The following is a 24,711-nucleotide window of genomic DNA, read 5'->3' on the forward strand; positions in this document are numbered from 1 at the left end:
TACTTGCCCTTTGAACACCAGTATAAATTTACTCACATTCAAGTAGTGTATTCCAGGAGTGGAACACACTATTCCTTCGTCAGTAAATGTAATGTTAGGTGTTGTCACCAAATCTCTTCCTAAAATGTTAACTGGTGTCCGTCACGAATATAACAATGGAACAGACGTGTCACATTCTCTTATAGAGACTGGTAATTTATCAGTAAAAGTAACTCTACTTGTAGCCCGAAAGAACCCTTGAGCATTTGTGGCAATTCCTGATATTGGATATTTTCCCTCTCGTATAAATGAACGAGTATCTCCATTGTCTACTAAAAAAGAAAAATATTTGCCTCCTATAGTCACATCACCCCTTGGTTCATTTTGAGGGTCTGGTGTCACTGATAGTACTGAACACATCAAGTCACCCTGTGAGCTGTCCTATTGTGGATAAATGCATACCCCTGTACCTGTGAAAGGGTTTCCTCCTACCACAGTGGCACCTCCTATCCTCGGTTTCAATAATTGTCCTGTGTTAGCATACTGTTATGTCTGCATGAGGGCATGCTGCGACTTCCCTTGAGGTGGATTCATTTTCACTCTCTCTGGTTGCTTTGTCTGTTGCATTTGCAGCACTTGTGTCTGATATACTGTCTGATCTTGGGCGAACCCTCCCCTAATTTGTGTACCATATGGTGGAGGATAAGCTATCCCCCTCTTGAGAATTGGCCATTCTGGCCATTCCCTTGATTCCCACATGTGTGTGCAATGTGCCTTGTCATCCCGCAAATCCAACATACAGGGGGAGGCCTTGATTGTTTTGGAATTCACCCCTTCCTCTATAGCCCATACCACTGCCTCTTCCACACACCCATACCCTCCTTGGTCCATCAGGCATTGATTATTCGCCTGTGATGCACCCACTGCTTCATGCATTCCCAATCCTTCTCCGCTTGTCAATACTGCCCCTTCCATGGCAAATTTTGACAATTTCTTCTGAACCAATTTGGCTTCCGCAACTTTCCTAACCTCATCTTTTTTTCTATATTTCTACTGCAGTAGCCAACAGTGATGCACTATTGTCAACTGTATTTCAACCCATTGCTTCGCTTCCATCCCCACTTGTTTCTTCAGCTGTTTCTGTACTGGCTCGGGCAACGCCTGACATAAAATGTGGTAAAATAATGCCACTGTTTTTCCTACGGCTCCCTCGTTTCAAGTTGCCAATGCTCTTGAATGTCCTGAATGTAAGCAATAGGATCCTCGTCTTCCTTTGTCTTACATGTCATAATTGCACCCATATCTAATGTATTGGGATACTGCATCCTAAGAGCCCTCCAAACATCTGCTCTACAATTATTGAATAGAGCTCCATTGTACGCTGTATTTTGTACTGTCAGACATGAATACCCTGCTCTCCTCCCTATGTCATCAGCTCTCTCCTCACAAATGGCTGGCAGGAGATCCTTAATGACCCCTATGGCCACAGTATTTCCTCCTGTCATTTTTTCTAATTCATATATCCATTTTCCAGAGCCCGCAGTAAAACTCAGGAGCTTGCATCTTAGATTATACTTGTGCATCTGTGGCCATGGAATATACTGTGGTCTCGTTCCCCCGTTTTCCAATAATGGAAACTGTGTAAACCCTATCCCGCTGTCGGCTACCATTGTCAGCCTACTCATGGCAGAGACGATCATTCCTGACCATCTCCTCGCTGGTAAAGATCTTAACCTGCTCACATATGGCAGTGATTCTCCTTTTTCGTACACGATCATCCTCAGGGACACTCTGGATAATCTATAGGATCTGCCGTTCTATCCTTAGGGTGTTCCAAATCCGACCAATTTACTTCCTTACCTAACTGCAGGCCTTCTTCGGGAGGTACATGCCCTTTCCTCTCTTACCTCATGGATGGACTCTCTATCCTGGTCTGACATGGCTTGTCCCCAAGAAACATGGCTACCCTCTCCTTCACCATGTTCTAGATTCAATCTGCTTAAGGACAATGCCCTATGCTCAAGACATAACATATTTTCTTCTCCACTTGTATCTGGAAGGCTAGTGATTGATCCCTTCTTTCTCGGCTTCCATAGTTACTACTTAATTCTTGATAGGCTTTATCTATCATGTCTCCGATACTTCCCAGATCAAAGTTTCTTCTTCTAATGCTACTCTAGATGTCCCTGGCATTGCTCCCTTTAACAGAAGAAACAACTCTATTCTGTCCCATCATATCTGTGAAGTCGGCCTTACTGGCTCCCTTCGAATAAGGCTGGACTCAGACTACCGCTGCCCCCTTCTTTGTTCTAAATCTTCATCTAACTCCCTTTGTTTTCTCGCATCTCTCTTAGCTCTATCTTCCTCTTGTTTTTGCTCTTCTCTTCTCATTCCTGCCCTCCTTTCCTCTTCTTCTCTTCATCTCTGTATCCTTTTGTACATTAGTCTTTGCGCTTCTTCTTTCTCCTCTCTTTCTCTTTCTACTCAATTTCTTTCTTCTTTCACTCTCTGCCTATTGTCATATTTTCTTTGCTCTATTGCCCTTTCCTTCTTTCTCTCTTGCTCCTCTTGCTACATCTCCTCTCGTCTTTCCCTGCTCTTTCTTTTATGCTCATCTTCCTTCAATCTCTTTTCTCGTTCTTCATCTTTTCTATCCTATTTGTCCTTATCTTCTCTTTGCCTGACCTCCTCCATGGTTTTCCCATCTAACTTGAGTAATATCTGTCCTCCCATCCATTTGTTCTGCTTGAGTGTTACCTTGTGGTCTTTATCCTTTTCCCCTTTCAATCTTTTTATCTCTCTTTCTATTTCTGTCGATATATTTGACTGTTCACTCTTTTCCTCTTTGTCTTGCATAGTCCTGAAAATCTCCTCTTTTCTTTTACTCTCCTCTGGACTATCGTCGCTGCTATAAGCGGGCAGTTCGTATATCAGATTACTATACCCCACCGCCGCTTTCAGTTCCTTTAAGGGGTACAACGCTATTTCTTCCATACTAGCACTTTTTACATCAAGCAAGAGAAGGGAAGCTGAGGACTCAACACCTTCCTCCTTCCACTGATTAAGCATTTACTCCTCAGGTGGCGGACCTTCCTTACCTTCTTGGTACATTTTCCAAAGCTCTAAAATAGCTTATCTTTTCTCTAATTTCTTCCCCATGTACACAGTGTGCAAGTATGTGGTCATGTGTTGCAATACTGTTTTTGACAGTGATCCCCCTTGTGGCCATGGCATGAACATCTTATTTGCCGTGCCTTTCACCCATTTCGCACTATGCATTTTGAGCTTGAATCCAGACGTGGACCCTTGCTCACTATTCTTAGAGAGGCATAGATCCACCCTATTGATGAGGTCCAACCAGACCGAAATATGTGTCTGGGATTTTTGTTGGTACTCTTGTTCAGTGGAGAATTGCCTAGCATTTCAGTGCTGAACTGCCCCAGGGCAGCACAATGACTGATATGTTTGGGATATTTCTTCTCTGTGAAAGATAGTGAGCTAAAGACTCTGGGTAAGTCTCTCGTAACCAGGACTAATGTCTGGCAGAGGGACTCCCAGGACCCCCCTTGTTAATTTGCATATTTAAGTAACTTTGGGTCTCACCCTAAGTTACTAGGGGAATCCAGACGTGGACCCCTTGCTCAATATTCTTAGAGAGGCACAGATCCACCCTACTGATGAGGTCTAACGAAACACGTCTCTGGGGTTTCTGTTGGCACTCTTGTTCAGAGGAGAATTGCCTAGCATTTCGGTGCTGGTCTGCCCCAGGGCAGGACAATGACTGATATGTTTGGGATATTTCTTCTCTGTGAAAGATAGTGAGCTAAAGACTCTGGGTAAGTCTCTCGTAACCAGGGCTAATGTCTGGCAAAGGGACTCCCAGGACCCCCCTTCTTAATTTGCATGGGTCTCACCCTAAGTTACTAGGGGAATCCAGACGTGGACCCCTTGCTCAATATTCTTAGAGAGGCACAGATCCACCCTACTGATGAGGTCCAACCACACCGAAACACGTTTCTGGGGTTTCTATTGGTACTCTTGTTCAGAGGAGAATTGCCTAGCATTTCGGTGCTGGACTGCCCCAGGGCAGCACAATGACTGATATGTTTGGGATATTTCTTCTCTGTGAAAGATAGTGAGCTAAAGACTCTGGGTAAGTCTCTTGTAACCAGGACAAACGTCTGGCGGAGGGACTCCCAGGACCCCCCTTGTTACTTTGGCAATGTCTTACATAAATGCCTCAGATGAGTATCTCCCATTGTGACGAGTCTCAATTGACTGACAATACTAACCAGATTTTTATTAAATATTTTCACCACTTTTCAATAGTTTCAAAAACAACAAATATGAGCGTGCTCCAACAATCGCCGCTCAAACCTCTTACTTCTCCAATTATCTCTGTCTATCTCTGGATTGGTACCAACCACTTCCCTAGATAGTCTCTTTAGTTCCGTAACTTTGTTTCACTCACTTTACAACATATATCACTTTTCTAAACTCAACACAAAAATAAAAACAGACAGCCTAGTCGACTTTACACATTTACTTAAAAATACTCCATGATCACCTTTTTCCTCTTGCCCCTAATCAAATATCCTGTCACAGGAATTAACTTGTCTCCTTATGTAAAACCTGTTTTAAATGTAGCCTAGGGACTCCGACTGGAGTGTGAGATGACCTCTTCTCGACCAAGAAGCTTCTGGGCGCTTCTATTTCTATCTTCACATAATATTTCCTGTTACTGTTAAATGATCACAATCCTGTCCCCATAATTTGCCATTCCCCTCAGTCTACTCACCATTCGATCGTTCTTTAACTCAAGGCCTTTGGTATCATCTCCTCCAACCGACCACTTCGCCTTCCGTCCGCGCAGTGCCCATGGAAACCGGGTAGGGATTTCATCAAAGAGGGACCCTGCCCAGCGTCTCAATCTTCTTGCAAGATTTCTATTTGGCCGCTATCCACAGGAAACCCTGCGATCTTAGGGCTAGATGGCAGAGGATGTCCGACCATCTGCAGCTCTGGAGTTACCTGATCGATGGATCTGAACCATACTACCACTGCTACCACTTGAGCGTATGGCCCTTGTTGAGTAGCGTGTCATGCAGGTCGATGGGAAACAGAATACCTCTGTACACCAATAATCAGACCAACTCAGGAAAAAGGCAAACTTTGTTTTAATTTTTTATTATCAATTGTCTAAAACAGGAAGTTACAACGAACATCAGCAGATGTCGCTCAGTATTCTCTCAAAACATTTCATTAAAAGCAAGATCTTTATAGCAAAAACTCATCATATGTGATGTCATACTACATGGCAAATAAGAAAATCTTAAGGGCAATCGTGATTGGACTAAGGGGAGCATCTATGTATACTTTATATATGGGATCGGGTTGTGATTGGGTCTCTACAGTCAGGTGGATAACTCATGCCCTCCCATAGTGCAAGTCATCCTCAATACTTGTTAAAGACAAGGTAGATCATTGGCTCTCAAACTATAAAACCCTTTGTCATATAGCCCTCTACAATTGATTGGCATGCTCGTGCCATGTCTGGAGAATTCGGTTGACTAGCTACACGTAAGCTCGTACCCAGGTGCTAGGGGGTGAACTTGACTTCACCTCCCCACCTAATTAACCCAGTATCTCTCATCACCCATGCCTTCTTCCATGACGATTGTCTTTGAACTTGTCCTTGCAATGTATTCTCTTCTCCGGGAATAAGAGGAAGTATGGGTACACGCTTATCATAGTTCTAGTACTGCGTGCCCAACTCTATTGTCATTATGGACTCATGTGACAGGAGACCGCAATTTGGCCCATTTTGCAGCATTTAATTGTCTTTAGTTAATAGAACCTGGCACTCATGGTGTTCCTTTCTTGCACCTTAATAAGGGATCATCCAGCTTCTCACGTTCTCTGCCTTTGAGAATAGATTACAAGTCTTTGCTGTCTTCAGTCTTGTCATCAGGCCAGACAGCCCTTCTCGCCTCTTTTAAGCTCCCAGTTAATTCTTTGCTGCGACATAGCTTCCAATCCGCTTTTCTCCGTGGGTATGAGTTTACTTATATATAACACCAAAATCCAGCTTCTATATATATATATATATAATGGCAGCTTCGCCTACAGTCTATTCACTACGTATAACCAGCTTCTATGATCACTTAGTCTACTTGTGTTACTGCATCTGTACAATTATTACATTTTTTTGCATATTTCTTCAGTACTCTTCATATGTGTAATCTTAATTTTCGCACATGAAAGCTTACTCAATTGTTTACTTCGTCATCAGCTTCTATAAGATCCATAAATTCTCTTCTTCAACCAGTCTTCTAAGTGTGTCACGCTCACTTCTTGTGACGTTACCAACTTCCCTTTCTCTCATTTTCATATTCCTTCGGTGACCTCTTCCAAGAGATTGTCATCTATTCTGGGATACATCATGTACTGTTTTCTTAGTGGATACCTTTTCTTGAAGACTCAACACGAAATCGTCACAACTGTTGGTGTTAAGCACAGCACATTTTCAGGCTGCCAGCATATAGGTAGCAGCGGGGCAGGACGTTCTGCAGAGGCATTCGACTGCTCTTTTACAGTGGTCATACAGGGGTATAGCAATACCCCCTGTACAGTCGAAAGTCTTTGACCTGCACGTAATTGAAAAGCTAAGGGAGGTGAATCCTGCATAGTGTGAAAAGATAAAGGACTGTATGATTGGCAAGAGTTGGCAAGAGTGAAGCCAACCAAGGGATGCTGATGGAAAGGGGTGAAGTCTGAAGTCCAAATGAACAGTGTGTTGACAGGAGTGAACCCAACAGAGGGTTGTCCACAGTGAACTGTTTAAAAAGACATTAATGCTTGTGAATGTCACAGGTGAAATCTTTTGAGAAAAACCCGAAGGGAACCCGACGGAGGGAGGCTGATATTCGAGAGGGGTCTGAGCCCGGAAGAGGTGGACACAGGGGTGAAAAGTCATCACCCAATGTTCATTTGGAAAGGAACTTTTTGTTTGTTATTTTGAACACATCAGGTCCCCTGAAAAAAAGAGATTTTTTGTAGAAAAGAGTCTTAACCACTGAAGGTCCAAGTAGCTGAAAACGGAACTGTAGTCTCGTGCTGGGAAAGCTCAAGAGTGTGCTGTGCTCAGGAGTCCCGCCTTGTCCCGTGCTCAAAACGTGGGCAAAGGAAACACCCGCCTACCATATCCTGACTTATCATTTGTGAACACTTCTTTCTTTTTTTGTGAATCTTATCCCACACTCTTTTTGGTATTTAGTTGTAAGGATTGGCAATAGTTTTTTTTTTAGTATAGGCCCTTTTATTTGACAAGATGCCACTCAGACTGCCGTTTTATTATTCGATGGTCGTAGGTTTCTCCCATCTGTGATTCAGGTTTATATTAGGCATTTTTCCAACCCATTTATACAGTTTAATAAACACCCTTGAACCGTGATCACTTGTGTATTGTCTTTACTGTTGCCACCATGAGTTCCTTACAATACCCAGTTGTTTACATAATTGTGTCCAGAATGTGGATACATACTGGGTACCTCTATCCAAATTGATTGTTGTAGGAAGTCCATGAAGATGGAAAATGTTGGTCAAAAATACCATTGCCATTTGGGAAGCTGTAGGTAGTTTGGCTAAGGAAGAGGAATGCGCCATTCTTGTAAATAGGGCAATAGTGACCATAAATGCAGTGAATCCCCTTGACAGGGGAAGACCTACAATGAAATCAGTAGCAATTGTTTTCCAGGGTTGGTTGGGAAGTTCTGGCTGGTCTCTCATGAGAGCTCTTGTTCTGGGCACATACGTGGTATTAGGAAACACAACTCTTCACATCTTGCTTCATAGCAGACCACCAGAAATGTCGCTGAAGAGTGGTAAAAGTGGTCCTAATTCCTCTATCTCCTGCCGGGGGGAGTATCATGGCATAGCTGTAAAGCCATCTCCTGAGTCATTTTTGTGGGCAAATACAATGAACCATCTTGAAAGGTGTCTCCATCCTTTCTTATGAACAACTGAAGAGGCAAGGATGCAGAGGCCACAGCGGGTAGAATAGCCCGAACACCAGAAGTGGAAGTGACACAGCAGTCGTCATCTGAAAGACTAGAGTGACACACAGAACAGTGAGAAATAATGTTGGAAGGGATCAGAGAATGCTGTAAGCACTGCAACAATCACCAGGTGGACCACAACGTCCACAGATTCCGAATCTTGACACTCATCCAGTTAGAATCATTGATTTGTACCTCATATAATTACGTCATTAGTGACGTTATTTGTGCTTATAATGTGCTGTATGTCCCTACAGAGATCAGAGTGCACGGCGGCAGCAGAGTTCTTTGCTGAGGCATTTGTATATTAGAGAAATACATACTTGTTATCCTTGCATGCGTGTCTTGGGACTTTTTCCCTAGCAGGCTGTATTTTTTCTGGTGTGAGCTTGCAGGGATGTGCCTTCAGGTGGCATCCTTGTGGGGGGCTGCAATTCCTGCCGCTGCCCGAGCTGAAATGGTCCAGTTCTGCCAGCATATCATGCCCCTCGTGGGGTACCACTCTCACCACTGCACACAGGTGCCTCATGGAATTCCCTTTGGGGGGGGTTTGGGTTGGGACCCACACCTTTCCACTGCATCATTGCACCTATATGATGCAGGGGGGTGGTCCTGCCCCAGCATCCTCCGTGCTCCAGTGTGGGCAGAAATCCAGCATCAAATATTCACCCGGGCCACGAGAATGTTAAAGAGTTCATTACTTAGGCTACTCTCCTGTTGCCAGCCTCCCTGGGAGGGAAGCCATGATGTGCAAAAGACAGACACAAATAACAAATAGCCATGAGTATGTTGTTTTAATCACCCATTTTACAGGCTGACAAAAGAATATCTCAGCGTTTCTTTCATTTTAGACAACACTTTTAGTGTGACAAAAATTACACAATAATGTTATGCTTATATGAACCTTCTATTTTGATAGGCCATTTACTTAAAGGTCCAATACATCACTTGGCTTCCATTGACATAAACACTTCCTGAAACACATGATCATTTTCTGTCACAATTACCTATTTTATGGTATTTATCATGACTAGGTGTTTTCCAAATTTCACTGAATCACAAGATATATTTCACAACCTTAAAACTAGAAAAGCAGGTTTTGGTAATGACATACATTTCCAGACTTCCAGCACATTCTGTCCAAGGTTTTTCCGCCTTGCTTATCTGCCTCAGTCCCCTGTCAAATTGTATTTATAAAAAAACTTTGAACACTACTTTTAGAAACTGTATATTCCTACCATTTAAACTGCTGAATCTCTACATACTGGCTTCTGCCCAATGTACTCCCTTTTTTGCACATAGCACTTTATTTTATGTTTGCTCAAGACTTCTAAATCTTCATATGGCTTTCAGCCCAGAAGCCACCTGTAATACAATGGCTGCCTTTTGCTGACCTATTGTCTATATCAGAAATCTATATTCTGTATTAATTATGTTGTGCGCAATGTAAGCATGTCTTTATGTTTTATGTTGTCTTAAACAAATGTGTGTAGTGTCACCTATTTTCTAATGTGCCTGCCTGTTGCTAGGTGGGAGACGCCGGAAACACTGTTGTTTCTGGCGTTTCCCACCTAGAAACGGTCCGTAGCAGCAACCCGTACAGCTGACTCAGGTGGATAGCCCACCCGAAGAGAATCTCTGGATCACCAGAAGTGACATTACTACATCGGATCGAAAGTCATTGCCAGCGACTATTGCACGGCAAACCCATAACCGACATCATCCCGGTTCCATGAACCTTCTAAGCCACAGTGAAGCGCATTGCACGCCGCCTGCAAAGATGTGTCAAAACTTTTTTACACACACGAAGGGTTCCTTGCTATTTGCTGTACTAAAGATGAAGGCTTTTTCTGCCACCAGCAGCAGCCAGAAAACAAACTAGCCTCTATAGTCCCACACTCTTTGTACTTGACTACCCAGAGGATTTATAGTGAAAAGAACATGTTTAATTAAATTTGGCTCAGGAAGAAGAGATTTTTTCATCCCGAAACGTGTCATCCAACTAAACTGAACTTAACCTTCTCTGTGATACTCTGTTTTTTTATTAAATTGTGAACCATTTTTTATCAAATATAGGGAATGTTGTTTGCTTTTACTTGGCTACTAATACGTATACTGTGTTTTAAAAAAACCTTGAATTAATATTTAACCGTCTATTGACGGACCCTGAAGGTGTGCAGGGGAGGGGAGGGTTCCGTTTTGGATCCTCTTTTTCTCTTGTGCTTATCTGTTATAGTGACTCTGTGCCAGGGTCATTTTCCTCCCCTGCACCTTAAATCCCATGACTTTACTTGAAAACTTACCTAACTGCTCTTAGGTGTGCACCCTCTGTTCTTCTCTCCTGCCTATAATAAGGGCAGCCTGGCTGTCTCAACGAACAATGCTTCTGACTTTTACATTGTTGGACAGGAGGGCAGGACAGATGCCCTTGAATGACATGTTCACCTGTCTATTACTAGAGAGGGGGAGGATCTATTACTCTTCTTTCCCCCCTATGGTCGATATATTCAACCACATAATTGTTATTTATCCTCCCCCGCAAACAATGTAACTTTGCATCCCTATCTCAGTCACCACCCCTCAACCCAGTGCTCTATCTCAGATATGTGAGGTATCGTGGAAGACACTCCTAAAGTGGCAATAGTGTCTCCAACCATGTTATATTCTTCTAATCAATTGTATATGTATCTCTTTTTTGACTAAGAAATGCAGCATATTTTGCCCACATCTATTATTTGTGTGTATTTATGTATCCCCAGAAAGTAACATTGTTTACTTCCATCTTGTTCCCACCCGTTATCCAATTAAATGTTAATTTACGTGCACAGCAAAAACCGGGACTGTAGCCACCCACCCATCCAATCCCGGGACGGGGTTTATAAATTTAAAAAACTGCCAGGACGGAGGCCGATTTCCTAGGATTGTCACAGGAAAACCGGGAGGTCTGGTCACCCTATGGGTAAGTAACTTTTGCTTCATTGCATCAATGGCCCCTGACAGGGGCACCGACTTCTGTTTTTCCCAGGGGGTGCCAGCCCCCCCAAAAAAAAACAACTAAAAAAAAAAAGTCTGCTTGAAAGTATAGGGACTCTTACGCAGATGGTCTTTCCTGGTATGTAGATGGCCTTTGCTGGGGTGGAGGTAAGCATCCGGAGCACCCGTGTACTCAGTGCCCGTCTCCTCCACGGCATGCAGGGACTTTCCCCCCTTCCATTCCTGCAAAGACCTCGTTTTAGGTCTTAGTATAGGACAACCCTTCTCTCCTATTTTTTATTTTTATTGTGTTTTGGTTTAAAATTAAACCTTCCAGGAAACATTAGATAACAATTTTAAAATCCTTCATTGCAAGCATTTGCATAAAATGACAGACTATAGGAAACTTTCAATAAAAACTGAGCTCAAATGAATTGTCTGGCTGCACAGAATGAAGCAATCCGTGCGCAGATCAGAATGTCTAGGAATGCTTAAAAATCCCCACGATGCCGGGATGAGATGAGCGCACGCTGGGAGATTCAGAGCCGCATGTTATATAACGGCAAGCCTGGGGGTGGAGGGACTTGCCTTCACGTGCAGTGCCGCCTAGCTTCCTGCAGGGGGCAGCCGCGATGCCATCTCCATGCCAGACAGGCCGCCTGGAAGCCTGGCTCCCTGTGCCGCAGTGCTGCTGGAAGACGCCGGGGGGCAGCAGCGCCGCAGCTGCGTGAGACTGGCGGCTGCCCATGTGCTGCAGCGCCGCCGGGAGGCCTGCAGGGGGAGGCCGCGGTCCCGTCCCCGGCCCAGACAGAGAGGCTGGGAGGAGCTGGCAGCAGGCTGTCTCATGATCCTCTCTCCCTGACACACACGCTGAGCAGGCAGAGACTGGGGCGGCAGAAAACAGCCCTCTGCACCCCCGAATACACAAGCACAGCCCCAGGGGGGGCGGGATCTACAAGGAGGAGGAGAGGATCTACCGGGAGGGGGCCCAAGAGCTGCCCAGGAGGGAGAGTGCTGGGCTGGAGGCGCCGGACACCCCTCTCCTGCAGCAGCCATGCAGCCTTGGAGGAGGGGGCAGAGAGGGACCGCAGGGAGGCTGTCCCGGGAGTAGCTGCTGGGTGCGATCAGCCTCAGCCCCCCCCTCCATGTGGAGCCCTGTCTCGGGCCCGGGACGCAGGCACTGACAGCCCCGCCGGGAGGAAGGTATGGGAATGTGTGCTGTACCCGTGTGACCTGATGGCGGGGTGTGTGCAGGGGGGGGGCGGAAGCAGAGAGGGGTGTCATGTTTATACTGCGGGGTTGGGAGGGGCGTGGCACATGCATCAGTGACCTGTGCCCCTGGGCGCATTCTGCGGGTTATCCTGGTCTGACAGCTCTGGGGGTGTCTGCCGGCTGCGGGGGTCTCTGGGAGCTTCGGCAGGGAGTTTTGATAGCTGCGCGGTGGGAAAGGGGGAGTCTTTAAACCATGGCGCGCAGAGCTCTGTCACATCAAGGATTTTGGGGGGGGGTGGGGGGCAGCTGTGATGTCTTTGGGACGTCAGGCTCGTGGGGTCTACACACGTTTTGAGAGGGAATGGAGGTCTGCCTTTTCTGCGATGGGGTCGTACACCTCCAGGATGACCCCCAACAGTTCCGAGGCAGACTAACACACTGGACGGGGTGGGGGCAGAGGGGGGTGAGGAGTCTGTCTGGCAGCTTTGAAAAGACGTGTCTGAAAGCTTTGGGGGCCTGGGATCCCTGCGGAGGGTCTGAGGGCTGTGGTGGGATGACCCCCAACAGTTCCGAGGCAGACAAACACACTGGACGGGGTGGGGGCAGAGGGGGGTGAGGAGTCTGTCTGGCAGCTTTGAAAAGACGTGTCTGAAAGCTTTGGGGGGCCTGGGATCCCTGCGGAGGGTCTGAGGGCTGTGGTGCTTCTGACAGCTCTGAAAGGGGGTGTGACAGCTTTGGCGGCAGGGGTCTGACGGGTCTGGGAGAGGGATGTCTGACGGTTATATCATGGGAAATGACCACTCGTTGGGCGGTGGGCCAGCGAGGGATATACAGAATTGACGTCGCTCGGTTGCGGGTACGACAGCTGTATTGCAGGAGGCTTAACAACTCTGACCTCGGAGGGGGTACTTGCAGTATTCGGGAGGTAGGGTCGGAGGCAGGCCAGCACCAGGAGAGAGGCTGGCGGAATAGAGTCCTGCCCTCCCCGAAGTACGATTTCGCATCTGAATTCTATGGGAGTGTGGGGGGCTGTTATGTCATTTCTGGGAACTAGTGGAGTAAAGGTTTGGCTGCTGCGGAGGGGTCTCGCCGTTCCGCTGGGCGGTGTCTGACGACAACTAACTCGGGGACTGGGAGCCGTGTGTGATCATGTTGGGTTGGACCATTCACATGGAGGCTGGTAATAGTTGTGGGGTGAGGTTGCTACACTCCCAGTACACAGCACCCATCCGTGATTACAATAGGGCGGCGTCCCCCGGCTCCTAGGGTGCTCCTGCTTCCTCCGTCTGGCTGCGCCCAGGCCCCCCTGATCCTGGTGGAAACGTCCGTCCCCTGGTGCCACCCTATTCTATGAACCCCCCCCCCCTCAGGTGCTTGGTAGAGCCGGCCTCTAGTGCCAGCCTGTTTACATCAACCACAGGTACCATAAGGGCGACCTCTGCTGCATGAAAAGGGCCCCGGGGCCGGATGTAGGGGATGGCCTTTGGTGCTACATCTAAGCCGTCGTGCCAGCCTACTGTATGAGCCCACATGTGGTGCCTGGTATACATGCTGGCCATGGTGCCAGCCTGCTGTATGAACCCAACTACTGGTGCATGATGTAAGACTCTGGTGCCTGGTACAAGGGCCAGGTGCCTTTTGCAAGGTATGATGGCAAGCCGGGAGAGCCTATTGCACGGCCCTGGCGCCCGGTATAAGGCTTGGCAGTAATGCCTGCTGGGTTCCACTGATCGGTAACAGGCTGTGGACCCGTAGTAACCTATGGCAGTATTGGGGCACCATGAGAGACCAGCGGGGTTCAAGAGGCAGGCCCTGCCAGACGTGCGGAGAAGCCTCCATGGAAGTCCCACGTGGCCTCCGGCAGATGGGCCACTGGACGCCTCTTTGGTAGTCAAAGACTCCCAATACGGGATGTGGAGGGCTGCAACACCTATGGAATTAGAAGATGCCCACATCCATGGGGGAGGACGGGGACTCGCTGCAGGAGCCGAAGAGGACCTCCAACAGAAGATCAGGGCTTGAGGTGAAACAGGGATGAAATCCCCCATTGGCCATTGTAGCTGATCTTCAGCACAAGTGGGTCATAAACCCTAAAGCAGTTGGAGGTGCTCTGCAACTGAGACGGGGGCCAAATGCTATCGGAGTGGGAGAGGCTCCATGGCAGAGGTCGGAGGAATCCCATGTGGGAGTTGGTGGGCCTCTCTAGCAGAGCTTGCGTGAATCCATCATTGGAATTAGAAATGATCACCGGCAAAGATTAGGTGAATTCCACCATGCAATTGGGGAGGCTCTCAGGCAGCGCTCGGGTGAGTCCCTTATGGTGGGTGGAGTGGCTCTCAGGCAGAGCTTGGGTGAGTCCCATATGATGGTGGGAGAGGCTCTCCCAACAGAGCTCGGGTGAATCCATATGGTGGTTGGAGAGGCTCTCCAGCATAACTGTGGTGAATCCCATTTGGTGAGTGGGAGAAGCTCTCCGCAGAGCTCAGGTGAGTCTCGGAGGTTGGTGAGGCTCTCCAGCAGAGCTGGAGAGACTGCAGAGCTCGGGTGAGTCCCATGTGGTGTTTGGAAAGGCTCTCTGGCAGACTTCGGATGAATCCCCTGTTGTGGTTGGCGAGGCTCTCCAGCAGAGCTTGGGTCAGTCCCACATGGTGGTTGGAGAGGCTCTCTCCAGAGCTCGGGTGAGTCTCATATGGTGGTTGGAAAGGAACTTAAGCAGAGCTTCGGTGAGTCCCATATGGTGGTTGGAGAGGCTCTCCAGCAGAACTCTGGTGAATCAATACGGTGGTTGAAGAGGCTCTCCAGCAGAGCTCGGGTGAGTCCCATATGGTTGTGGGAGAGGCTGCAGAGCTCGGGTGAGTCCCATATGGTGGTTGGTGAGGTTCTCCAGTAGAGCTCGGATCAATCCCATATGGTAGATGGAGAGTAACTACAGCAGAGCTTGGGTGAGTCCATATGGTGGCTGGAGAGGCTCTCCAGCAGAGCTCGAGTGAATCAATACAGTGGTTGGAGAGGAACACCGACAGAGCTTGGGTGAATCCCACGTGGTGGTTGGAGAGGCTCTCCAGCAGTGTTTGGGCGAGTCCCACATGGTGGTTGGAGAGACTCTCCAGCAGCGTTTGGGCGAGTCCCACATGGTGGTTGGAGAGGCTCTCCACCAGAGCTTGGGTGAATCCCACGTGGTGGTTGGAGAGGCTCTCCAGCAGTGTTTGGGCGAGTCCCACACAGTGGTTGGAGAGGCTCTCCAGCAGCGCTTCGGTGAGTTCCACATGTGTTAAGGATTTCAATCAGGCGACGCATACCTTGGTCTCGGCCTAGTATGCAATGCACAACTGAAATGCTTCTCTTTATATTATAGATTCAATATTGTGATGGTACACCACTCATATCACAACCCCTTTTCAAGTACCCGGGGTCACAATGGACCATGAACCAGGCTGGCTGTAAAATACAATATTTATTTATTTTAAAATTCAAAAGAAATCATACACTTTTTAATATGGGGCAGCAATCACCAATGGGGTGATAATTACAATGAGAATGTGAGCAATGCACAGGGTTTATCCTTCTAGTGGAACATATACACAGCACAGCGGAATAGGAGCACTTTTTCATTTAGGAAAGAAAGCACCCAAGTTAGGGTTTCCCCTGCAATGTTCCCTTAACCCACAAATCAATTCTGAGTGGATAAACAGAAGCAGCATGTAATCAGGAATAAGAAACGGGAAACGGAATCCAAATCTGACCTCCCCCCCCCCAAATAAGAGAGAAAAACAGATTTTAAACCCCTTGCAATGTTATGAAATGACACTCGGAAATGGACAAATAAATAATGAATGTGTGTTAAAAACCATGAAGCAAATATAATTCCTCACTAAAGCAACAATGCAAAGACAATAATAATCACAAATAATGGATTACCAAAAGCATACAGTTCGAAAATGAGTGGAAAGTTTGAAACAGATTGCAGCAAAATGACACGTTGGAAATGTAGCAATTTTTTTAATTCCCGCCTGAAATTACCCAAACGGTTTTTAATAAAAACGGGTGAAATACACTAATGTGGAGTCGGGTATAGAGGTATATCCCAGGGATATTCTGGAAGTGAAAATAGGTCTCTAGCTGGTAAATTGGAGGAGTTGTACAAGATATAAAAAGGTGCGCTTTGAGTCAAATGAAGCCGTGAAATGGGAAAGGAAATCAGTTTTGACAAGAACAGTTTTACTTTAAACTGGAGTATTCAGGCTAGCCCACCAAAGAGGGACACAGTAAGATCCAGGGTTGATTCGTGATTTCAACGCTGTCACCCCAGCGCCCAACCCTGGCAGAAACCAGTCTGATCACTAGAAATAGGACTAATGGCAAGACAAAATTACTAAAGAGATGGCGCTAGCACTAGAAATCGAGGGCAGGGTTGCAGGGATAATTCTGACCGTTTTAACAAGTTATCAGGATAAGGATAGGATGACTTGGAGTGTGGGAGTGGACAAGATAGGCTATGGGTTTCTATGGGGTGGCATTTATACTCACAGTCCACTTTTTAGTTTTGGGATTTTTGGACCGTCAACAGTTCTGGTCACTACACGGCAGTGTGCCTGGCAGACAGCTGGGCAGTTCTGGTCACCGGATGGCACTTCTGGACTGGCAATTCTGGTCACTGGATACTAAAGATCAGCTGGATGACAGGATGGCAGCGGGCATGCAGTAAGTGGGCAGCAAGCCAGGCTGGTTCAGGATGCAAAAGGTACCACCGTTTTCCCCTTTTTAACGGGAGACTAGTATTTTTTCAGATTTGAGGCCTTGCTGGGAATAGGATCAGCACTGCTTAGGTTTTGCAGTGGGCCCTGGAGTAGGGTCAGCGATGCTTTGGACTTGTAGTTTGGGTCTGGAATTTAGATGATGAATGGAACAGGACGTCGGCGCAGGGAAATCAGGAAGAGTGTGTGTCTAGAGTCTTGTCAGGCACTCTTGTTTAGAATGCATAGTGACATCATCAAAGTATATGGCTGGGGCAAGCTAAACTAAACGTGCCTCTAACAACGGGATTGGACAAGGGTGATAGTCTCTGCCTCGCTCTCTGCTCGTTGGATTTCAGGAAAATGGTGTCAGATTTATGATGTGAGTTTTACAATGTCCAAAACCTCCCACAATTACTTTACCTAAATCAATTTTTGCCCTAAATGGCACCTTCATACAGTGGAAACATCTAAACAATTACATAAGCAGGTTACATATTTTATGCAGCACATAACAGTCCAAGGGATCTATGTACCAAAATTGGCATTTGCAACATGGATGCTTTTCTGGTAATCTGTAATACTTTGCCATTTCTGTCCCCAAAGTGTCAGTGAATTCTACCATATCTTAAAAGAAAGCCCATAAAATCACTTTTAAACTGTGTTTTGTTTTATATTTTTACAAAGTGCAGAGATAAACGTCCTTAAAGTTTATTTATGAAATGGTCTCTGGAAGCAAATGGCAATCATTTGTCTGCCATATTTGGTCATAGCTTGCAAGCTACCCCCCTAAAGGGCAGGGCCCTCGTGGAGATCTCCTCTGAAACCTCCTGTAGAAATCACAATGACATGCAAATTTCTTCTCACATGTCATTGTCCTGGAAATGTCATTGTCAGTGGGCTCAGCCTAGACTAGATTCTTTCCCACCCTATAATTATCAGTGGGGTGTTAGTCTCTGCTGAGAGTTTATGGTGTGGCTCCCTTCCTAGGGGGAAGCTTTAACACTGCCAACCGGAATAACCTGTTTTTGACAGCTTGCAAATCCAGGCAAGGTGGTTTAAAACCTTTATTTTCTGGTATTTGGTCCTGAATTGAAACAAGCCTGTGGAATAAAATAACCCATGTATCTATTTTCACCAGCCACAAACCCCTTCACATTGCTAGGTAATAGCAGGCTCTCATTCAACAGTTTACTTTTTAAATACGCATTTTTCTCCTTTAGTTTTGCAAAGCCCATTTTTTACACATGGTGCACAGCTGACATTTCCTTTTACATTCGTTTTTGCATCTGCATCAGATTGCCACTCTGTCCTACAGCCATGATTATTTTCCCGAGTGCAGCGGTTTTGTCTGAAGCACAGATGCATTAAAACTGACCTGGCTCAAATAGCTGGAGTCTCTTTTGAACTACTGAGCTTTGATACATTTGTAAAGAAATGAACGTATTTTCCCGTGCGGGAAAAGTGAAGCTCATTGAGTTTTCTCAAAGTTGGTTTGACGGGGCCTGTCATTCAGAAATCATGCCTGGTTTGATGCCTGGTTTTGCTGAAGTACAATGAGATATCCTGGCCATGGCAGGACCTTATTGATCACAGTGGTTTTAGAAAGAAAAGATGGAATTAGTGTCAAAGCAGCATTTTTGAAGGTGAAAAAGTTTACTTTTCAATGGGGTTTTGGGGGTTTCCAGCAAAGCAGTGCTGCCTTTTCACTTTCTTCCTTTTGTATATGTCAGAACACACTGTCACGCTCTTTCCGTGTGTCCCCTTGTTCCATCCTGCCCAATGTATGCTAGGCAAGAAGGTGCAGCCATCTTCTTTTTTTTCCTGCAAAAATGCAGTTTTGAGGCCATAGCGCTCACAGAAGCCAGTGCAGCCATTATGCTGTTTCTGCGCAAATGCAGCTTGGTGATGTGGGGAAATACTGTTGATTGGGTCAATATATCCCACATATGGTAGTTGGAGAGGCTCTCCGGCAGAGCTCAGGTGAGTCCCTTATTGCAGGTGGAGAGGCTTTCCAGCAGAACTCGGGTGGGTCCATATGGTGGTTGGAGAGGCCCTCCAGCAGAGCTCAGGTGAGTCTCACATGGTGGTTGGAGAGGCCCTGTGACAGAGCTTGGGTGAATCCTCTATGGGAGTTGAATCCATTGTAGGAGTGGGAGAGGCTCTCCAGCAGAGGTCGGTGAGTGCCATATGGTGGTGGGAGAGGCCCTCCAGCAGAGCTCAGGTGAGTCTCACATGGTGGTTGGAGAGGCTCTGTGACAGAGCTTGGGTGAGTCCTCTATGGGAGTTGAATCGATTGTAGGAGTGGGAGAGGCTTTCCAGCAGAGCTCGGGTGAGTCCCATATGGGGGTTTAATGGATTGTAGGAGTGGCTCTCCAGCAGAGGTCAAGTGAATTACCTATGTGAGTGGGAGAGGCTCTCAGCCAGATGTCGGGTGAGTCCTCTAGGAGGAGGCGAGAGAGCAGACTAGCACAATTAGAGCTGCAAAGCTTGAAGAAAGGGACACTCTTGGTCACGAGGGGGAGGGCCATTATCACCCGTGGATGGGGCGAGACAGGGGCTTTTTCTTGGCTATATATAGAAGGGTTGGGCCATTATCTGCCGCTTTCTGGTGTAGTTTCAGTTTTTTGCCGAAGTTAGTCATGGGGGGGGGGTTCTCAAATATTGGTGGGAGCACTCGACTCCGATGGACCCCCGCTGCCGTGCAGTGAAATAACCATCACCCGAGTAGGTATCCCTTTGGGGGCGACAAGGCTTAAACCCCCTCCCCCAAAACATCGGAAAGAAAAGGGGCCATGTCTGTCGCTGTTGTGGCAGCGACATATGCGTCGAAGACAGCTCCTACACTCCCAGTAAACACACCACGCACGGCCCGTGCCAAGAGGGACGAGCATTGGGGTGCATGGCTGGGCACGACCCCGCCACGCTCCGCGCGCTTCATGCCTGCGTCATGAGACAGTAGGCCGCAGCATGGACATGGGTGCAGGCCAAGGACTCCCTAGAATGCCCTTGCTTACTCCTCGCTCTGGGTGAAACGCAGGGGGCTCGGACACGGGGTGTTGTGCGGAGATCGGGCGCACGTGGTGCCTTGGGACAGACTTGCGGCCCTGTGCAGAGATCGGGCACACGGTGCGGTGTGTCAGAGGGGTCGTGCACGGGGTGCTGTGCAGAGAGACGGGTCTTATCGAGTTTGGCTGCACGGCGCTGTACACAGAGAGATCTTGCACACAGTGATGTAGAGTTTGGTTGCACGCGCGTCTGTGGTGCCTTGGACCAGCCACACGGCGCTGTACACAGAGATGCAGACTCACGGCGCTGTATAGAGGGAGATCTTGCACAGAGATGCAGACACACAGGGCTGTATAGAGGGAGATCTTGCACACAGGCAGACACACAGCGCTGTACAGAGGGAGATCTTGCACACAGGCAGACACACGCGTTGTACAGAGGGAGATATTGCACACAGATGCAGACACAAGGCGCTGTGCAGAGGGAGATCTTGCACACACAGATGCAGACACACAGCGCTGTACAGAGGGAGATCTTGCACACACAGATGCAGACACACGGCGCTGTACAGAGGGAGATCTTGCACACACAGATGCAGACACACGGCGCTGTGCAGAGGGAGATCTTGCACACACAGATGCAGACACACGGCGCTGTACAGAGGGAGATCTTGCACACACAGATGCAGACACATGGCGCTGTGCAGAGGGAGATCTTGCACAGAGATGCAGACACACGGCGCTGTACAGAGGGAGATCTTGCACACACAGATACAGACACACAGCGCTGTACAGAGGGAGATCTTGCACAGAGATGCAGACACACGGCGCTGTACAGAGGGAGATCTTGCACAGAGATGCAGACACACGGCGCTGTGCAGAGGGAGATCTTGCACAGAGATGCAGACACACGGCGCTGTACAGAGGGAGATCTTGCACACAGATGCAGACACACAGCGCTGTACAGAGAGAGATCTTGCACACACAGATGCAGACACACGGCGCTGTACAGAGGGAGATCTTGCACACACAGATGCAGACACACGGCGCTGTGCAGAGGGAGATCTTGCACAGAGATGCAGACACACGGCGCTGTGCAGAGGGAGATCTTGCACACACAGATGCAGACACACGGCGCTGTACAGAGGGAGATCTTGCACACACAGATACAGACACACAGTGCTGTACAGAGGGAGATCTTGCACAGAGATGCAGACACACGGCGCTGTACAGAGGGAGATCTTGCACACACAGATGCAGACACACGGCGCTGTACAGAGTTCTTGCACACACAGATGCAGACACACAGCACTGTACAGAGGGAGGTCTTGCACAGAGATGCAGACACACGGCGCTGTGCAGAGGGAGATCTTGCACACAGAGATGCAGACACACGGTGCTGTGCAGAGGGAGATCTTGCACACACAGATGCAGACACACGGCGCTGTGCAGAGGGAGATCTTGCACACACAGATGCAGACACACGGCGCTGTACAGAGGGAGATCTTGCACAGAGATGCAGACACACAGCGCTGTGCAGAGGGAGATCTTGCACAGAGATGCAGACACACGGCGCTGTACAGGGGGAGATCTTGCACACAGATGCAGACACACAGCGCTGTGCAGAGGGAGATCTTGCACAGAGATGCAGACACACGGTGCTGTGCAGAGGGAGATCTTGCACAGAGATGCAGACACACGGCGCTGTGCAGAGGGAGATCTTGCACACACAGATGCAGACACACGGCGCTGTACAGAGGGAGATCTTGCACACACAGATACAGACACACAGCGCTGTACAGAGGGAGATCTTGCACACACAGATACAGACACACGGCGCTGTACAGAGGGAGATCTTGCACACACAGATGCAGACACACGGCGCTGTACAGAGTTCTTGCACACACAGATGCAGACACACAGCGCTGTACAGAGGGAGATCTTGCACAGAGATGCAGACACATGGCGCTGTGCAGAGGGAGATCTTGCACACACAGATGCAGACACACGGCGCTGTGCAGAGGGAGATCTTGCACACACAGATGCAGACACACGGCGCTGTGCAGAGGGAGATCTTGCACACACAGATGCAGACACACGGCGCTGTACAGAGGGAGATCTTGCAAAGAGATGCAGACACACGGCGCTGTGCAGAGGGAGATCTTGCACAGAGATGCAGACACACGGCGCTGTACAGAGGGAGATCTTGCACACAGATGCAGACACACAGCGCTGTGCAGAGGGAGATCTTGCACAGAGATGCAGACACAAGGCGCTGTGCAGAGGGAGATCTTGCACACACAGATGCAGACACACGGCGCTGCACAGAGGGAGATCTTGCACACACAGATGCAGACACACGGCGCTGCACAGAGGGAGATCTTGCACACACAGATGCAGACACACGGCGCTGTACAGAGGGAGATCTTGCACACACAGATGCAGACACACGGCGCTGTACAGAGGGAGATCTTGCACACACAGATGCAGACACACGGTGCTGTACAGAGGGAGATCTTGCACACACAGATGCAGACACACGGCGCTGTGCAGAGGGAGATCTTGCACACACAGAAGCAGACACACTGCGCTGTGCAGAGGGAGATCTTGCACAGAGATTCAGACAAATGGCGCTGTGCAGAGGGAGATCTTGCACAGAGATGCAGACACACAGCGCTGTGCAGAGGGAGATCTTGCACACAGATGCAGACACACGGCGCTGTGCAGAGGGAGATCTTGCACACACAGATGCAGACACACGGCGCTGTGCAGAGGGAGATCTTGCACACACAGATGCAGACATACGGCGCTGTGCAGAGGGAGATCTTGCACACACAGATGCAGACACGGCGCTGTGCAGAGGGAGATCTTGCACACACAGATGCAGACACACGGCGCTGTGCAGAGGGAGATCTTGCACACACAGATGCAGACACACGGCACTGTGCAGAGGGAGATCTTGCACAGAGATGCAGACACACAGCGCTGTACAGAGGGAGATCTTGCACACACAGATGCAGACACACGGCGCTGTGCAGTGGGAGATCTTGCAGAGATGCAGACACACAGCGCTGTGCAGAGGGAGATCTTGCACACAGAGATGCAGACACACGGCGCTGTACAGAGGGAGATCTTGCACACACTGATGCAGACACACGGCGCTGTACAGAGGGAGATCTTGCACAGAGATGCAGACACACGGCGCTGTACAGAGGGAGATCTTGCACACACAGATGCAGACACACGGCGCTGTGCAGCGGGAGATCTTGCACACAGAGATGCAGACACACGGCGCTGTGCAGAGGGAGATCTTGCACAGAGATGCAGACACAGGGCGCTGTACAGAGGGAGATCTTGCACACACTGATGCAGACACACGGCGCTGTACAGAGGGAGATCTTGCACAGAGATGCAGACACACGGCGCTGTACAGAGGGAGATCTTGCACAGAGATGCAGACACACGGCGCTGTACAGAGGGAGATCTTGCACACACAGATGCAGACACACGGCGCTGTGCAGTGGGAGATCTTGCACAGAGATGCAGAAACACGGCGCTGTGCAGAGGGAGATCTTGCACAGAGATGCAGACACACGGCGCTGTGCAGAGGGAGATCTTGCACACACTGATGCAGACACACAGCGCTGTACAGAGGGCGATCTTGCACACACAGATGCAGACACACCGCGCTGTGCAGTGGGAGATCTTGCACAGAGATGCAGACACACGGCGCTGTACAGAGGGAGATCTTGCACACACAGATGCAGACACAGGGCGCTGTGCAGAGGGAGATCTTGCTCACGGCGAGGTAGCTTTCGGCTGCGCGGCGCTGTACACGTTGACGCACCGAGAGGTCTTGCAGTGATCACGCGGGTGGCTGCACGGAGCTGTGCACAGGGGGAGCGGGCACTTGGCTCTGTAGTGCAGTGGGTGATCTTGTACACAGTGCTGTAGTAGAGAGCCCGTGTGGGTACAGCGCCGTTTAGATACAGGCCACGCCACGAGTGTTGCGCCTCAGATGGTTTATAGTCGGGCGCACACGCACACGACCGTACACCGGGATCAGGGCGCACGCGGATATAGAAGGATCGGAGAAAGCGCCCCCACCCCCCCCCTCCCGCATTCGGTTCTACAGGTTGCAAAGCATGTTTGTTTATCTCGCGTCTGCAGAAAACCCACCCGTTAAAATCTCACAAGCCGCAGCCCCCCAAGCCCGACACTCGCTGCCTCTGCTTGGCCGTCTCCGTATCCGACAGTCTCGCTTCTTAGTGCGTCTCTCGCTGTCTCCTCGGCAATGACTATAGAAACCGCAATTGAATGTTATGCTTCCGTGTCAAAAATAAGGTGTGGGGGTTGGAGGGGGCTCTCGGTATCGTAAAATGAGCATGAATGCTATCTGGCCATCTGCTCCGCCCCCCCTGCGCCCCTGCAAGGGGAAGCCGCGGTAAGGGGCGCCCCTCGAGCGTTCCCAGCCGCTCGTATCGGTCACGTGTTTGCCTGGACCCGCCCTCTCTTAAGCGCTTTTCAGAGCAGAGGCGCAGCACCGATGCTTCCGTCTTTAAACGCAGCCTGGCCCCCGCTCAGCGCGGCTGCTAGGCTTTCAGTAGGCCGGGTAAGCGATATAGCGCTTCCCAGCAGCGCGGCTGTACCACCAGTGGGCCAGTGCCAACACTTCACAGCAGGGCAGCTGTGCCACCAATGGGCCAGTGCTAGCGCTTCACAGCAGGGCAGCTGTGCCGCCAGTGCCAA

General features: G+C 48.9%; 1 protein-coding gene across 1 annotated transcript in view; it reads left to right on the plus strand.

Annotated features, from left to right (window-relative positions):
- The first annotated feature begins 11,811 nt into the window (after positions 1-11,811).
- The window catches only part of THRA (thyroid hormone receptor alpha), a 946,869-nt gene continuing 933,969 nt past the window's right edge, over positions 11,812-24,711 (plus strand). The window contains exon 1 of the mRNA XM_069634782.1: positions 11,812-12,212. The gene's annotated coding sequence lies outside the window, so the exon portion shown is untranslated. The remainder of the gene's footprint in view (positions 12,213-24,711) is intronic.

This window comes from Ambystoma mexicanum, chromosome 13, assembly GCF_040938575.1.
Source record: "Ambystoma mexicanum isolate Mex_15411 chromosome 13, UKY_AmexF1_1, whole genome shotgun sequence".
Taxonomy (NCBI): Eukaryota; Metazoa; Chordata; class Amphibia; order Caudata; family Ambystomatidae; genus Ambystoma; species Ambystoma mexicanum.